The sequence below is a fragment of the Aedes aegypti genome, unplaced genomic scaffold (assembly GCF_002204515.2).
Source record: "Aedes aegypti strain LVP_AGWG unplaced genomic scaffold, AaegL5.0 Primary Assembly AGWG_AaegL5_hic_scaff_19_PBJ_arrow, whole genome shotgun sequence".
NCBI lineage: Eukaryota > Metazoa > Arthropoda > Insecta > Diptera > Culicidae > Aedes > Aedes aegypti.
The window spans coordinates 13,270-31,949 of record NW_018735489.1 but is presented as its reverse complement, the minus strand read 5'-3'; positions in this window follow the sequence as shown (position 1 = coordinate 31,949).

Here is an 18,680-nt window from a genome sequence, read left to right as displayed (position 1 = left end):
AGGTATTTTACAGATCTAATTAAGAAAAATGTTTTGGCATATTGAAGTCAAAAATTTCAAATTTCGAGTTATCTAGTTGTAGCATCAATGGGACGATATGTGTACAACCAAACTCAAAAGATGAGTAGCATTTACAGCGTCGTTCTTATTCTTGGCATTACGACCCAATTCGAGTTCTTAGCTAAGTGTTCTAGGAACACTTCCAGAGTTATTAACCAAATGCTTGCTTTGCTAAAGCGGCCATTTTGTATTCTCATTTGTGCGACGATATATGAGCACGATTATACTTCATGGCCAAGGATGCTGGATTGACTTGGAACCGAACTGAAATACCTTCAGCATAGCTTTACTCTATGGTCACAGAAGATACCACATAGCTAATAAAGGCAATTTATAGCATTTTTATGCTCAAGTTTTGTCCTAGAAATTGACCTCAAAGGATTCACAACTATGGGACAACTGCAAGGCAATCGCATTTCAAAAGACATATTTTTGATCCTTGAAGCTCTTGGTTGTTTAGTGATGAAAAATTCGCAGTTTTTTTGTAGCTTTATCGAAAGAGCACACCTTTCTAATTGTAACGCGATTTTATTGCGCTTTAATATCATAATTTTGATACAGTAAATGATTAAAACAGATTTCAATCAATCGACTCAATGACATTTCAACTTGCATAACGCCAGTTTGTCCCTAAGTAAAATTCGTCGAGGGGTGAGTCAAATGCGATTTCCATACTAAATTCATACGTGTTTCTAACATAGTTCCATGGTACGGAAAATTATGAAACTTTGGAGTCTGGCTCAGTTTTTAAAGTAGAATCAGAATAAAACAGGATACCCCTAAACAAGCCAATTACCAAAAAAGTCAGCTCACTTTTCACACAAACAATTTCAAGTTATGCCTATCGTCCATTATGCCTAATGTCCATTTTGCCAAACATCCATTATGCCAAACGTCCATTATGCCTATCGTATTTATGCCTATCGTACTTATGCCTAACGTCCTTATGCCTAACGTCCTTATGCCTAACGTCGTGCACCCCCGTACATCGTTGAAGACGGATAGTTTTAGGCACAGTTTCACCATCACCAGGTTGTGGTCGGAGTTAATGTAAGCGCCACGATAGGTTCTTATGTCGGTTATGTCGTAGAAGTTTTGTCTGCTGAGGTGATCTCCAGGTGTACCAGCGAAGATATCTCCTGGTTCTTCCATGACTTTTTCAAAGACGTTTCCGTTAATTGTTTCTACATTTTATTAGCGAAGGAGAAGGGTGTTTCAGTCATCAGCCTTTCCTAGTTTCCATATGTGAGCATCTCGGAGGTAAGAAGGACTGCTCAAAGATCGATGATAATACATCCATGAGTCTTGTCAAGATATCAAAGAGCTTCGCTTAGCGCATGGTTGGCCTCAGCAAAGTTTGTGCACTTATCACTAAACGACTCTACAGGCACTCCGTAAGGCGCCTCTAGACGACATCAATATATTGAGGGGTAATAAGGAAGTTTGATAGTGCATTTCGTTACTTCCCATAATTTTTCCTTTTAGTTTGACCAGGTAGCCGATGGCAGCAAAGTAAAGTGTGTTTTGTGTTCGTCTTTCAGTAAACTCAGTGGAAATATTGTACTGACAATACAAGTATTTTCAATATCGTGGTCGTCTAGGGGCCGCCTAATCATCAAGAAAGGTAGATAACTTGTAGCCAAGGATTGAATGTTGAAAAAAATTAGAACATCACTCACTTATAGGTCTTTGTAACAACCTTGATCCATAGCACATCGTGATAGACTGTTAATCATATTCTGAAACTCCAAACCTATCCCAGTGAGAATGTAAAGCCAAGAAGCAGAAGATCAATAGCAAAATTTATTCTCTAGGGTAGTTTTTGACTTCCTTGAAAGTTGTGAATGCATCATTAAATGTTATCCTCGAGTAATCACTGAAAAAATCCCAAGAGGTTTCCAAAAAAAAGTTAAATATCTTAAATATCTTACTTTTTCAGATTTAGTGCGAAGTGTATTTTATTACTGCACAATACATTCATCCCATTCACTCCCTTCTCAGGATATATGAGCTGCAATCCCCGTCGATTCATTGCTGCTGCAACTTGAGCCACAACCCGGAGATTCATGGCCCAATTTTCCCCCCGCATCCAGTATCAGTCAACCTTATTGGTAAGTGTACACGAATTTATTTATTACCGCCAGCCATAAATCTCGATCGAGTCTACTCTGGTTGTGTCGCGTCTCCTTTTACGAATTCGACATTTATTAGCTCCGATCTGCCGCCGCCACGTTGTCGATATTCAGCGAAAGGGGTGAAATAAATTTTATACGTACCTACGAAGGTAACCAGAGCTCAGGCGCGCACACTTTTGTAGCTGCGCTAAGATAAACGTTGTGACACTTCACCTGCCCGGATTTGGGAAAGTACCGGCAAACGGGGTGGCTTGTAACAGTTTTTTCAACTCAAACGCACTAAAACTAAGATGTTATCGACACTTCAAACTATAAATTTGATAACTCGAATATGTACACGCTTTATTTCACCCGACGTTTCGACCATTGGTTAAGGACCTTTTCAATGGAAAATAGTAAACCTTCAGATTTATCGGAAATAATCGAATTCGTCAAAAAATATTGTAATATTCTTAAAACATCGAAGGCGAACAGAGATTTAATTTATGGGTTGAATTTAGTTAATTATGTTCATCGGAGAAGTGAAGAAATGTTAATTAGTCAACCATTGTTACTAGAGACCGAATATAGCATTGCATCTTCACAGTTTGTCATGGAAAGGGTATTTGGTTAGTGGGTTAAGGTAAGAAGGTCTAGGAGCCATCTTTAGAGTACCGTTTTTGACTCATATTCCGAACACTTAAGACCAGCAGTGACTTCAAATGCATCTGATTGGCATAAATTAGTTGATATTTATGTAAATTTTAATTTCTTCACAAAGCATAACTGTTAGCTGGTGGGTGTACTGATAATAATGTTGATTTAATTAGTTTTAGTATTGTTTTACGTAAAAGTATGGAACAACATTGTGATTCAAATGCCGAACACTGTGTTGATTCTGTCTCATATTCCGAACATCTTGATTCAAATTCCGAACAGCACGAATAAATCGTATTCAAATGAATAATTTCGCAAATAAATTTATCTGAGCTGATTCTACTGGTCTCAAACTAGAGAATTCATCACTACTCCCGCGATATAAATTATATTGGAGACGATAAAATTGAATTGCAATTGACTGCCATTTCCTTGTTATTTGGTGACATATTTCAGCGAAACATTTCAACCAAATCTCCATACAAAAAGCAAGTGTTCGGAATATGAGTCTGTTCGGAATTTGAGACAAAACGGTAGGAGGATTTATAACAAAATTTTGTGATACTTGAATTTTACAGTGAAATAAGTTGGTAATCAATCAAGTGTTACAACTCACCCCATTTGCCGGTAAGTTCCTACATCTCCCTCCGCAGGACGAGGGTGAAAGTAAGGTACGCAAAGACCACCGAAAGTCGAGGGGTCGAGCAGTTCGAAGAGATTCTCCGACACTCGGAGCAACGGAAGGGAGAGTCAAACAAAAAAGTGTCAAAGTGTGTATCTTCGCACTGATATATGGCAGCTAATTTACGGCTCGGTTTCTCAAGTTACTTCCTCTCGTGTTTGGCGGAATGGTATTTTTGTTGGTGATATTGTATGGTAACAGCGAGACGTTTTGTTTTATTATCCTCATCGTCTCTCTTTTTATAAGGCTGTGTTCGACTGAGGGCGAAGGATAAGGGCGCGGATTCTGAAGCGCGGGAGATAAAGTGCGAAAAGAATGGAAGTAATTTATTAATTTGACTGTTTTCAGCAAATTAAACGTTGAGTTGATTTCCGGCGTGCTGGGGCGACGTAGAACTCTAAGAGATAAGTGCCGTAATGAAAAGTGATGCGGTTTATTTGTTATGGCGATTGGTGAATCCTGAAAATTAAGGTATTTTCAGTATTCTTCAGTATAGTACATCGATTATTTCCGACGTTGCGTTCCTACTGGGATCTGTTTCTCAATTGAGTGTGCTACGAGAAATCTTATCGACCCCTTCTTCTTGTTATTATGTCCTCACTGAGATGAATCCTGCTTCTTAGCTTACCCGACCAGTGGCTTACAACAGAGCTGTAACAGCGTTTATTACTCAATTAGTGCGTTTTTGTAACTGTTTGGGAGCTGGTCCTTACCTTCCTTCCGAGTGGACTGTATTTTTGGTGGCTACAATAAGCAATTCCTTGGGTGGCTGAAGTGGACGTCCAGCGATTATTGGGCGGCCAGCTGACCGATTCTTGATGGGGTTTCTCGGGGTTTTATCCACTCAACACATCAAATTAGCAAATTCACAATAATTACACATATATTGGGGATTCGATTCTGAACTGGGATCTCGGCTCCGTCTGAGCCATTTGCCGACGTAATTCGCACTGATGATAGTTGGGTGACGAATAAAGTGACCAGACGTCCCGCGTTTCGCGGGACATTGCAATTTTCAACATGATATTACAGCGTCAAATCTATTTGTTTGGCTGAAATAAGCATTTAGATCATGATTTAGGCCTAAAATGATTGTAGAATACATATCCATTGCAGAAAATGTTTGATTGGGAACGAGATCTGATAGGGCGTCCCGCGTTTCGCGGGACATATATGGTCGCTTTAGTGACGAAGTAATTCGTTCAAAGATCGGCTATGCTACACCGGGGGGTTCTTCAAAGGGATTCCCGATCGTTGTGATACTCGAACAGTAACAAAATATGTTATAACTTTGGTAGTTAAAATAACAAAAATTTTAACTTAATTTCCTCTATTCGTAACAAAATTGATATGGTTTGTAATAATTATAATAAAATTTTGTTTAAATTTAAACAAAAATGTTACTAATTATGTTTCAAATAAGCATAAGCATAAAAATAAGCATAGATAACCGTACAATTCGTAGTTGCTACTCCGTGATTAACCAGATCAATCGAAATTGCATAGAGAACCAATTAATGGGGCTTGGGATTAGCGAACCATTCGAGAGGTCAACGTTTAAAAAGTAAATAACGGCGTCGGCCACGTCTTTACGGTCATCGTGGAAGGGAAGGACAGTTGGTATGACATTCATTGTTACTAGAGACCGAGATCACCTCTGCATCTCCATGATTGTCACAAAAAGGGATTTTCGTGAAGGAAAGGGTTAAAAAGCTACATGTTCAGGATTCACTTTGGTAAGTAATGTGATCCATGCAACCTACACTCATGTAGGCCTACTTTATGTAAAGAAATGCTGTATTATTTGAAGGATGATTCGAATCGAGAACATGCCGTCACTTTTCGTAACGAACTTTACAATGTTTTATGTGACTTAAAAAAATAATAAAGGAAGTAATAATACGCCGTCATCAGTAATCACGAACTGGTCAAAGCTTTGGCTAAATACAACAATGGTGCAATAGAATGAGGATGCAAAAGAATGCAACACGTTCCAATTTGATTATCTTCTTCTCTACTCTACGAATGTTTTCAGGAGCTCCTATCGGATGGACAATCTATCTGTTCATGCTTCCGTAAACACCACTAAAAGTGGCAGGTGATACACATATTTAAAATACAACCTTCCGCGAATCTCGTGGTACAATAATCAAAAAGATATCAACCTTTTCATATGTAAATCTAAACATATTGAAAATAAATACAATTTATCAATTTTGATTTTGGGAAGCTTCTACCTTAAACCTTTACCTGTAGTTAAAAATAGTAAAAACTACTTCTACCAAATTCCTACGGTAAACTAACAAGAACCCTTTTTTCCAGTAAACAACTTTTATTATGATCACCAGGGTAGTAAAGTAGTCATTTACATAACTCTCGCATAGTTTTTTGAAATGCTCAGAAGCGAAATTGACCGCAGATTGTGCAACTTGCCGATCTGAGATGATCGGAACAAACCCCGATCACCAATAGCGCTTAATAAAACACAGGTCAGTGAGACCCAATTGAAACGAACTCACCGGATCCAACATTCAGCTGAAACGTCCCGTCGCACATTGGTCTAGTTTTGAAAAATCATGGCAGAAATTGCGTATTCTCAATATTTTACTATTTTTAGGCATAAGAAGTGTTTTGGAACATGATTTAGGGTTGAAGACTTTATTTTAGGCCTAGTCACAACTTTTTGATTGTCATAGGGCGAAATTCTAACAAAAATGCTGTTTCTCATACGTTTTTTGGCTCTCAACTTTTTCAAACAACTATTGTTTAGGCAAACTTAGGCAAAAAGAATCTTCTTCAATCGATTTCCTTAGTTCTTAAACCGCGGGTGACACAACAATTGGCGGTCTTTGTGTTACGTTAAATTGTACAACAATTTTAGCGTGTCGAAATTACGACCGTACATTTCTAGGCGTACTCTGATCATTTTTATGAAAATTTCAGTTTGACCAGGTCCGTCCCACTCGGGGTCAGATTGAGTACCACTTCTAGTACTGCATTTGGTCCCTCGGTAGTGCAAAAGGTACCCAAGTTTGGACAGATCGCAGTACACTTTTCACAGCATTCTAGATTACCTTATGAGCCATAAAATTTTGGGCAACTGCAAGGGACATGGTGGTCTTTAATGTGTCTTTGGTTTGACAGCAGCTTGGCTGCTTGTTTATTTTCTGTTCGCATCCCTCAGGTGCCATTTAATGTTGACTTCAAGCACATCCATCTATAGGGGTCCACGATACGTTTGTTAAGACGGCCGTAGCTCCGAAATAATTGGATATCACTGGAGTAATAAAACAGAAAACTGTAACTATGCAACTGCGGCTCAAGATACCATCGAAGGAGCTATGAAAACTGACTTTTAGTATGGTTCTTTAACTCAATATCGAGATTCAGAATATCCGGTTTAAAATGTCGATCGTAGTTTGCCTAAGAATACCCTAATATTTGTTTGTTTAGTTGTGAAGCTTATCTTTAGATATAATATCATGCCGTGGTGAATCTTTTTTTTTTTGTTTTTCATGAAGTTTTTTAATTCTCCATATCGAGCTTTTTATGCTAGTTATAAAACTGAGGGGGGTGATTTGACTTTGACATATCTTGCTTACCGATTTTATAGTTAAGTCTTAGCAGGCCATGCTTTTCAATTGTTGTCAAAAAATTCACTGGGTTTGTTCTACAGCTATGTTTTTTCATTGCAATATATAGCTATTTTTACAAACTTCATTCTTTTCATTTTAAAGCCTGATTCGCTGCTGACAAGTAATTTCTCGGCCTATCTTGATGTATGGGAAATTTCTGCAAGGAATCGATCAAGAATGCACTTTTTTCTGATCGCAGTACGCAATTGAAAAGAACTGTCAGTTCAAATGGGAGCCGCTGTAGAAAATTTCTGCAAGGAATTTCTTTAGCGATTCCTTCTCAGTAGCAAATCAGGCTTAATAATCGAAACGAGGAAAGCGTTTTGACCAAATTATTAGAGATACATAATTTTGGAGATAGCATTTAGTACATCTATATTGGCTCAAATACTTTGACTAGCACGATCAGCGAACACAATCAAGCCATGGCCATTATATATTTGACAACTTTTCGTAAGTTTATGGAGAAAGAGTGTAAATTAAAACTTAAATAAAAGATTTCCAACGTCTATAACTGGTGGTCTGAGATGTTCCAGTACTGGCCTTCGACAAGTACTGTGTCCTTCAAACACGTTGTTACATTGCTTTAACCATTTCTGGATAATTAGCTTGCCCCAATTACCGTGATGAATCAAAATCCGGACGGTACCAATATCCGGACACTCTAACAATATTCATTAATTAAAGGAAAAATTAAATGTTATTCTGCCAGGTTTTAATCACATCAGCTATTTATGATACTTCTGATCATTTTACTGTTTGTTTTAATCTAGTTAACATTGCCAAATAATTAATAAAAGGAAAGTAAGTTACGCTGCTCTGGCTGGACGTCATTTCTTCACAGCGCAATTTTATTCGGTAGTAGTGTTTACAAACGCACGTTGAGTGTTTATCCGTGAAAAATATGTTTCATTTTCGTTATTAGTGAAGTGATTTCAACTCAAATAGAAATAAAACGATAGTTTTACTATTTAATTACAAAACAGTCGTGGAAGATGGTGAAAATGTGTATTTCGGGGTGTGAAAAGAGGGTGTCCGGGATTACGGCCAAATGTATCAAATCCGGACATTATATTATATCTCCTAGTTAAACTGAAGTGAACCAATATTTTAAAAGTGATAGTGAAGGAAAACTAGTCAAACAACTATAGAAGGCAGCGTGAATGAAAATGAAACGAATTATGGGGAAAAACTGTGTGATTTTTCATTACTACCGTTGAAACTCTAACGAAGTGCAGTGCAGGGATTTCAAATACAAATTTCTCTCATCATTCCTGTTTTTGAAACACTGTGAGTCGCATAACTACTTCAAGTTGTATGATATATGGTATGTAAATAATATCTAACATAATTTTCGTTATTTTTGCGCAAATAAATCAATATCGAAACAGTTGTCCGGATTTCGATTCAAAAGTGTCCGGATTTAAAGACAACACTTGCTGCAAGTGTCCGGATTTAAGGACAAGATATGCTTCATCATTCTACCGATTTTCGTTATAAAATCGTTATTTTTAAGGTAAAATGTATCACTCTTATAAAAATCTGATGTAAAGTTATTCACTGAGTAATAGAACCTTAATTGTTTACCATAATACTTACTGAAAATGGTATTTAAACATTTGTCGCTGCTTAAGTGTCCGGGTATTGATGCATCACGGTATAAGTGTATCATTTTTGCGGTTAGAGTCTTTTTATTGGAACCCAAAAACATGACGCAGGAGGTATGGTAAAAATTGTTTCGTATCCAAAAAATACCAGAATCCATTCAAGTCAAGATTTGGGATTTTCTTCAAGCGAGAACATTCCCTGATTTCCATAAATTCATTGATAGGCCAATCTTGCAGAAAAAATTCTAACCAAATCATTAGTATTCTATCCTTGAAGCTATTCGTTTGGATTCAAAATCTTCGTACAGTTCCTAACACTCATTCACATAGTTCAGCTCTTGAAATAGATCATTTTCGAATTAACAGCAATCAGTCTCTTTAGTGGCTGCTTACTATTTATCTAAAATGGCAACACATATTAATAAACTGTTTTAAATACAGAAGTTGTACCTAAGCTGTAATAAATACAGAAAACCAGGAACCCATTTTTTAGATTTTTGTTGGCTCAATCAAGGACCCATTTTTTGACGTTCCTTTGATACATGATAAATTTTCAACGTTCATGTTGATACATGATAAATTTTCAATAAAGCGAAGTTTGCTTTGATTTAACCATAAAAATAGTGTAGGCAAGATACGTCAAAAAGGGGTGATTTAAAGTTTATAGCAAGCTAGCGTAAAAAGCTAAACTTACCAATGTATTTGAGACATGTACATGTCACTGAATGCATACTGGTTTGTGTATTTTATTGTTACTGGTTTTCGAGAGCGTGTCTAAGAGAAGAAACATCAATACCTTGTCATCAATCATTCAACAAAAGTCCCAGTCAAAATTAAAACTTCCGGCAATTTACACCGCTTAGAACTAGATGCCTAAAATTATCACTTCTCCACGCAGGTAATGCATCGCTTCCATCATTAGTTTCCACTGTCCGTTATAGGAAGCACTCGTCCTTTCGGCCGTGTCTAAAACTCATCGGACTGTGTCTGGCCAAAATCGATTCGACTCATCCGGAAAAGAATCCTCGCCGGACTCGTTCTTTTACAACTACCTCTCAGTTGGCCGACTAACAACGATCGGCATCACACACGTAGCAGCACGTAAAAAAACCCACACCTCGCCCTTTGGATTGGTCCCGTAATGATGAGGTGCAATATAACAATCGCTTTCCAAAGAACGACGGAAACGAAGCGAAACTTTTCTCGCACCTGGGGAGAGTGTGTATTTATTTATTCTTTGTAGCAGTAGATCCTGGGCCGAGGTTCTCGGTGGAGTTCTAGGCTGCCTACCTGAGCTGCTGTAACATAAACCGAAGCGCGCTCATGACGGTTTTTGGTTTAGCACACTCGAGAGGGAACGGTGGACAGGGAACGTGGAAACCAAGAGCAAGCACGAAGAAAAGTTTTTATTTGCTCTTGGCACCTCTTGGCCTGCTGTGTTGCAGCTCTAAGGCCCACAGATCACCATGAGACGAACTCGTAAGGCAGCCAGAGCGGTAAGAGAGCATAAAGAAAAACCGATCATAGCAGGCAGGCTCCGTTCAGGTGTGAAATTACACGCTCGGTCTGCTTCTGGGGTGCGCAGGAACAATGGATTTCCGTTTTCCGGTCCGGTCGTCGTTGACGATTGACTTCGGCAGAGGGGTTTTAGCTTTCATTCAGAAGACTTTTGTGAGTATTTCCTGGTTGAGATACTGAATATGTCAATTGGGATTGATTTCTAAGTAAGTGTTTTTAACTTGGAGCTGGATCAAGCCTCCACAAGGTTTATGTATGACATAATGATTAAGTTTTCAAAAGTCTCAAATATCTGTGATCAAACATCGTGCTACATCAATACTCGGATGCTTAAGACGACATGATTGCTCAAACTCCGATTTACGTATGTTTAGTTAGAATTTCTTAAAATGTTCATTATTTAACTCATTCTTCGGATCTTCGTTAGTTAACCTCAAGCTTATTTATTCTTCATTATGCTTCCTTTTAAAGAAAATTTCTTTATTTTACTATTTTATTGTAATGAAATCAATTGGATCAAAGATTTACCAAACTTCTATTCAGCCGCTTCGTCTACCGAAAATTCTAACTGAAAATCATCAGATAATGTACCAAAGTCAAGTAATATACCTCCCTCTGATTTTATTTTTCTAACTGAACTGAATGCTCTGAGCAGGAAGTTAATTTGCTCCAAACTAACTCGCAATAAGTAAATTTTTTTTGTCATTGGTGAGTTTAATGCCAAACATTGGTCATGGAATAATTCACAAATTTATTTCAACGGCAGAATTTTATTTGATGAGTGCTCTTCAGGATATTTCTCAATTCAATACCGTGATAGCACTACATGTTTTTCCTCTTCTAGAAACCCTTCTACTATTGATTTGGTCTTGACCGACTCTAGTCATCTTTGTCGCCAGCTGGTTACTCACGCTGATTTTGATTATGATCATGTCCCTGTTACATTTCAAATGCCCCATGAAGCGATTCTCAATCATTACATCTACACTTTCAATTATTTTTGAGCCGACTGGAATATATATTGACTCTAATCTTGATGTTAACATTTCTTTACAAACAAAACTTGATATTGACAATGCTCTTGAAACTTTAACAAATTCCATTGTTGAAGCCAGGAGCATTGCAATTCCAAAATGTGAAGTAAAATTTTAATCCGTCATTATAGACGATGATCTTATACTCTTGATCCACCTTAAAAAACAAGATCAGAATGCAATTTTCAACGCACTCGCGATTGTGCTATGAAAATTATATGGCAGGATTTGCAGAAAGAAATCAAGAAAGGTTTTGCACAATTCAAAAACAAAATTTTTGAAAATTAGATTGCTGAATTGGACCCTGGGTCTAAGCCCTTTTGGAAATTATCTAAAACTAAAAAAAAACTCAGAAGCCAATACCGGCATTGAAAGAGGAAAACAAATTATTTGTAGTCAATTGCGAAAACGCTCAAAAACTTGCTATACAGTTTGAAAGCGCAAACAATTTTAATTTAGGGCTTACTAGTTCAATTGAAAACCAAAATACTCAGGGCTTCGAAAATATTCTCAATCAAGAGAACGTTTTCGAAAATTCCTGGGAGACTAATTTGGAACAAGTGAGAACAATTATTTAAAAAATCAAAAATATGAAAGCTCCTGTCGATGATGGAATTTTCTACATCCTCATCAAGAAACTTCCAGAAAGTAGCTTATCATTCTTAGGGGTTGTCCATATACCACGTGGCCATTCATGTGGGGAGGGGGGTCTGGCCAAAGACCACGCTTCATACAAATTTTAAACTTTGTGTGGACAAATGACCACGATGGGGGAGAGGGGTGGTCTGGAATCCCAAAAAACTGTCCACGTGGTTAATGGACAGCCCCTTAGTTAATATATCATTTAACGATTTTTTTCAGTTGGCATATTTTTCTGACAAATGGAAAAATTCTAAGGTTGTACCAATTTTAAAACCTGACAAAAAATCCTGCAGAAGCTTCTAGCTATCGTCCAATCAGTTTGCTTTCTACCACCAGTAAACTTTTTGAAAAGGTCATTTTGAACAGAATGATGGTCCACATCAACGAAAATTCAATTTTTGCCAATGAACAGTTCGGACTCCGCCATGGACATTCGACCACCACGGTGCTCCCCTGTCCGTTATTATCAGAAAAAATCTCCATCAAATCTGTGCTCACCAATCGTTTTCTATAGTTAGGCTGTTTTGAAGTTACGCCCTTTTGACTGTATAAGTCCACAAATTCAAAGGAAATCTGAGATATTTGAACGGATTTTCATTAGCTGTGATTATCAGAATAAATAAACCATCACAATTTGGTCCAAAGATGGTGTTTTTAGTTACTTGTAAATTCTAAGTGGAGTTTTGAATGAGAAAATCAACAAAATATGGAGTTGCGTCCTTTTGGAGGTGTAACCATTGATGATACTAATTTTTAATATATCAATTAGGCATTATAATACCGTTAAGTATGTTCAAATGTTTTCAATGGCACCTTGGTCTTTCATGCCGCAAAATAATTTCACAAGTAATTGATTTTCATAGGCTCAAGTGCTATAAGGCATTACGGAGCCAATTTCATCATGTTACCAAAGTAGTTTTTATACAACACTATTCAATAGTTTGGTGAAGCAATGAACTCATGATTCAGATTATTGAACATGCGATTCATGTTGTATATAGAAGCGCAAGTTGACGTCAAAGTATACATTCAAACTTGAGTTTTCGGTCAAATTAACGATGTAGGAAGCAGCGATATAAAATTGAAAACAATAATGCAAAGTTTAGAACATCCGTTATTATTTTGTTTAATGGAATTTTAAATCGTAGCACTAACAGAACTAACTTTCAAATATTTGTCTTTGTCACCTATGAAAAGTTTGTTTAGCAAAGTGTGATATGTTTTCGTTTGTCTTTACTTATTATAGCAGCGGGTGAGTGCTTACTTCACAGGTACGGTTTGCAACGAAATAAAATGAAAGTTTACAGATAAATCATCATTTGGTGTAGGATTCAAAACCTGTTATGGTACATAGATTAGCAGGTTCAATACGGTCACAGAACAATTTAAGATTTACTGGTAACAAAAACTGGAAAGTAGGTCTTTTTTAAATTGTTTAAAGTTTTGATAGTGGTCTAGAGTGCCAAAGTTTGGCCAATACAGTATTACTCAGTAATTGAGGTTTAAGTTCTGAGGCAGTACAAAGTTAGCTAGAACAGCCGAGGGACAGCTAGTTTGGTTATAACAAGATTTTATGACTAGTAGCAACCTGAGACGAGACTCGTGAAGACGTCTTCTTTTTTCTGTGATTGATGATTTTTTTCTTATTCCACTCTGTGTTTACATCAATCATGTGCAAGGCGTTCAAGCTCTCACATGAACATCTCAGCAAAAAAATATCGGGTTCGCATCACACCGTAGCATAAATAGCCTTTTGAATGGAATTCATGGCAGCAAATGTAGCAGGCATTGGGAATAACTAGTTTTGTGTTTAGATTTATCAGCATTTTCAGAAAAATTTCTCCTAGTGACTGAGGTTTTTAATATCAGTATATTTTGAATTCAATACTTTTCACTTTTTCAGCCATTAAAACGACGGGCTTCGTTTGCCGTTTTATGATAGTGGAATATGGGCTGCATATGACGTTTACATCTTTCCTCTTCGCTAGTCTCTCACATATAATAACATTACGAAATTGGCTCCGTAATGCCTTATATCACTTGAGCCTATGAAAAGCAGTCAATGTGAAAGAATTTGACGGCATGTAAGTGCAATGTGTCATTGGCATGAGTTGAACATGCTTATCGGAGTTAGAGTACCTAATTAATCTATTTGAAATTAGTGACTTTAATAGTAACACTTCAAAAAGGGCGTAACTCAAAATTACGACGATCATCTCATTAAAAACTCCACCCAGAGGTCAAAAATAACTAAAAACACACACTTTGAGCCTTATTTTGATGGTTGGGGGTAACTTCATAACGGGCCCTACGATTTTTTAAAAATTTTGCCCAGACATGCAGCCTAACTAAAGAAAACGACTGGTGAGCACAGATTTTATGGAGATTTTCTTCTGATAATAACGATCAGGGAAGCACCGTGACCACTCATTAACTTTTACGTGTAACAAATTTTATTCGTTCCAACAAATCTGAAGACTAATCTACTGGTCTTGCTCTTCTAGACATAGAAAAAGCATTCGACAGTGTTTGGCATGAAGGTTTGATCGTAAAATTAAAAAGCTTTAATTTTCCAACATACATTGTTAGAATAATTCAAAGTTATCTGTCAAATCGTACACTTCAGGTTAATTATCAGAACTCCAGATCTGAAAGACTTTCTTCAAGAGCTGGTGTTCCTCAAGGCAGCATTACCTGTGTTACCTCAGGGATGTCAAAAATCTTTGTTTGCGGATGACACCGGCCTCTCCGCCAAAGGATGAAGCCTGCGTGTCATCTGTAGTCGATTGCAAAATTCATACTTCATACTTGCAAAAATGGAAGATTTTTCCTAATGCTTCCAAAACTCAACTAATAATATTCCCACATAAAACAAAAGCTCTGTAGTTGAAACCTATAAGTAGACATGTTGTTATGTTGAGAGGGGTTTCAATAAATGGGTCAGATGTAGTTAATTATCTAGGGCTCATGCTAGATAAGAAATAAACTTTCAAAAATCACATTGAAAGCATTCAAGCCAAATGTAACAAATATTTAAAATGTCTCTATCCCCATATTAATAGAAAATCAATATTTTGTCTTAAGAACAAACTTTTGATATTCAAACAAATTTTCAGGCCTCCCATGCTGTATGCTGTGCAGATGATTCAAAATAAAATTTTGAAAATGATTCTGAAGCTTACTCCCTGGTATAGTACATAGAATTACATAGAATATCCAATGTTGAAACATTGGAACAAATGTCAAATAAAATAATCAATAATTTCAGGCAAAAATCTTTGCAGTCTTCTATTGAAACGATTATTGCGTTACATAGTTAGGTAAATTGGAAGCGTTTTTTTTTCTCTTATGAGCAGGTGAAATCAACTAACCTGTAAAAAATCTGAACTGCTACGGCAAATGAAATGGAATATGTTGTTAACAAAATGTTAATAAATCTTAAATTTATTTTATCAAATTATGATGATAGTGTTGTCTAATAGCACAGAACACCTAGATATAAGAAATGAATGTAACGTTTGGAATGATACTAATAAAGAAATAAAAAAATGTAATGAATTTTGTTGTTGAAGAATGACCCTCTAAAACTAAAAAAACAGACATATTGGGTGGAAACTAGTTGAAAATTCCAAATAATCCGTCAATTTTGACGACCGACATGATACAAAGTTGCAGAGCTAGATACAATTTGTTCGCTGCTACGTGGTAGCATTTGCCTTCAGTGAACATCCCAAGTAAATTCTCATCCTAAGCGCGGCAACAGTTCCAGTGTAGTCTATATCTAAAATTTACACAGTCAGCGCTCGGAGAGATTGCTCCAACACGCCAATTTATCGGTTGGAAGTTTTCCAGCTCACTTAGGCTCACTGTCGACGACGATTGTGCTACTTTTCACCGAAAGTTGTTTCCTCGACAAGTGAAGCACTTCAAAAAGGTTGAACGATTGTTTTTTTTTTGTGACGGTGTGATGAACAAGAAAGAACGATAAGCAATCAAAAGCTATTTGTTCATTCGCGAATGAATTGCTAAAAATGCTGAGAACGGTGAAACTTGACTGCATTGCCGATCAAATAAAGATAAAATTTTTAGACGAACAAATATTTATAGGAATTGACATTCAGGGAACTGACGGTCAGGAAAATGACATTCGGGGAACCAACATTCAGTAAAAAGTAGCACAACCATCTTCGACGCTGTTGATAACGAAAAAAAATATCTCCTGCGGAAAATATACAAATCAAACAACCAATCTTAACAACTCCCGCACATCTTCAGAGTTCAAAAGCAGGCGATTGGTGATAGTCTTCTAAGCGAAAGCTCACGCAATGTAGCTCCCGGTTCAATAACTGAAACTGGAGCACCAAAGCTCTGTTACCAGCCAAGGAGCAGCCCCAGCCACCAGAGTTGATGGGTGCGGGTTGAAAAATATAAATAAATAAATTAAGCAAATAAACAGCGGAGCGAGCGTCGAATGAGACGGTGAAAGGGTTTGTATTGGGGTTGGGAGGAAGAGGAGCTCAGGATATCGGGCCAGAGAAAGATTCAGAGGCCCCAGTTTGCGTCAGCTTTGGATTGCTATAAAGCGCCAGGAATCGCATGCCAGGCGATGCGATCGCTGGGTATTATAGAAATGACGGTGCCTTGGTTGGTAAGCATTTTATTAAAACTGCTGGAGGGTTATTAAAAGTGAATTTATCTTTAAATTTGGAAATGCGAAATAGACGAAAATGATATACTGAATGGGAAATTATTTCTACATAGAAAATAAAACAGTTTCGACAGTTTGCTCCAAACACACAATGAGCAATGAGTATTGCTTGATGCTTGTATTTTCATAATTGTTGGATTATAAATTTGATAGGTAATATTTTTTCATATAAATCCTCATTCCAAGCATCCCTCACACGCACGTTAAGGACATCGGTTTCAATTTTCCTCTGTCAGACGAGCTCCAACGCCAAATGCGCTATGAGTCCGCCGTGAGAGAGCTTGTTGGAACCATCACAGCCAACGCGCGAGAACTGAATGTTTTATTTATGTTCATATTTAAATTTAAATGTGAGATCGATAAATAAATAAAATCTGCCTACACCCCTCCGCTTCTTGCAACCCTTCCCTCGAACGATGGTGATGATGATTCCGAGCAGTGAGAACCGCTTTGCGAGCTCAGTCTCTAGCAACATCGTCAGATCAGGAATTCAAGCTATTGAAGTGTTGGTGTTTTTTGAAAAATTAAATTGAAATTAAATAATTGCGATCGTTCTGTGAGAAAATCGAAGATAAATGCGTGCAATGTTCATGCCTCTGCCTCTTTCCCTGGCCTCTCTCCAGCTTTCCTATAACGGATGACTCCTTTTGGATTCTCAAGGCACAACCAATGTGCATATCTTACGGCGCGCAAGATTACGGACTCTCTTCGCTTCCCGGGATCTGAGCCAACCCATTTAGCATATCAAATGCAGCCAATGAGCAATAAATTAATGACAGCGATTTATACTTAATCGAACAGCGCAACGAGGAGCATCAGGCAGCTGCGATGTGAGTTGGGCCTTTTTTTTTTTGATAAATTTATTCAGCGCCCCTAATGAAGCTGTGGTTGTCGAACGTGGATTGCGAGATATTGGAGGCGCACAATAATCGGGCAGATTCCGACCGAGAAGTGATAACAAAAAAAATATATATATATATATATATATATATATATATATATATATATATATATATATATATATATATTATATATATATATATATATATATATATATATATATATATATATATATATATATATATATATATATATAATATATATATATATATATATATATATATATATATATATATATATATATATATATATATATATATATATATATATATATATATATATATATATATATATATATATATATATATATATATATAATATATATATATATATATATATATATATATATATATATATATATATATATATATATTTCAATTGTACCAAAACTTTTTTTTTCGATTCGATTTTCAGTATTACAGTCAAACCTATATATATATATATATATATATATATATATATATATATATTATATATATATATATATATATATATATATATATATATATATATATATATATATATATATATATATATATATATATATATATATATATATATATATATATATATATATATATATATATATATATATATATATATATATATATATATATATATATTTCAATTGTACCAAAACTTTTTTTTTCGATTCGATTTTCAGTATTACAGTCAAACCTACATGAGTCCATGTTCCATGACTCGATATCGACTAATGGAACCAAACTGAAAGCAAAAAATCATGGTTACTATGATGTATAAATATAACATTTGGTGTTCTATGTTAGGCAACACTATCATCCTAATACAGTCACCTCTCCACATCTCGATATCGATGGGACCATCGAGATAGGGAGAGGTCGAGACAAAGAACATTTTTTGATGAATACTAGATTGAAAAACACTCCGTTGCCAAGAAAGTAATACAAAAACAGACGTCATTTTGCGCTTCTAATTTGTTTTGATTCCCAAAACTTTGGTCCAGTAACCTTCGATATTAGTCAAATCGACATACGGAGAGAAAATTGAGAACGAAAAATCAACAGAAACACATCGAGATATAAGGATATCGAGATAAGGAAGATATCGAGATATGGAGAGTGAAAATGTATGCAGACTGAAG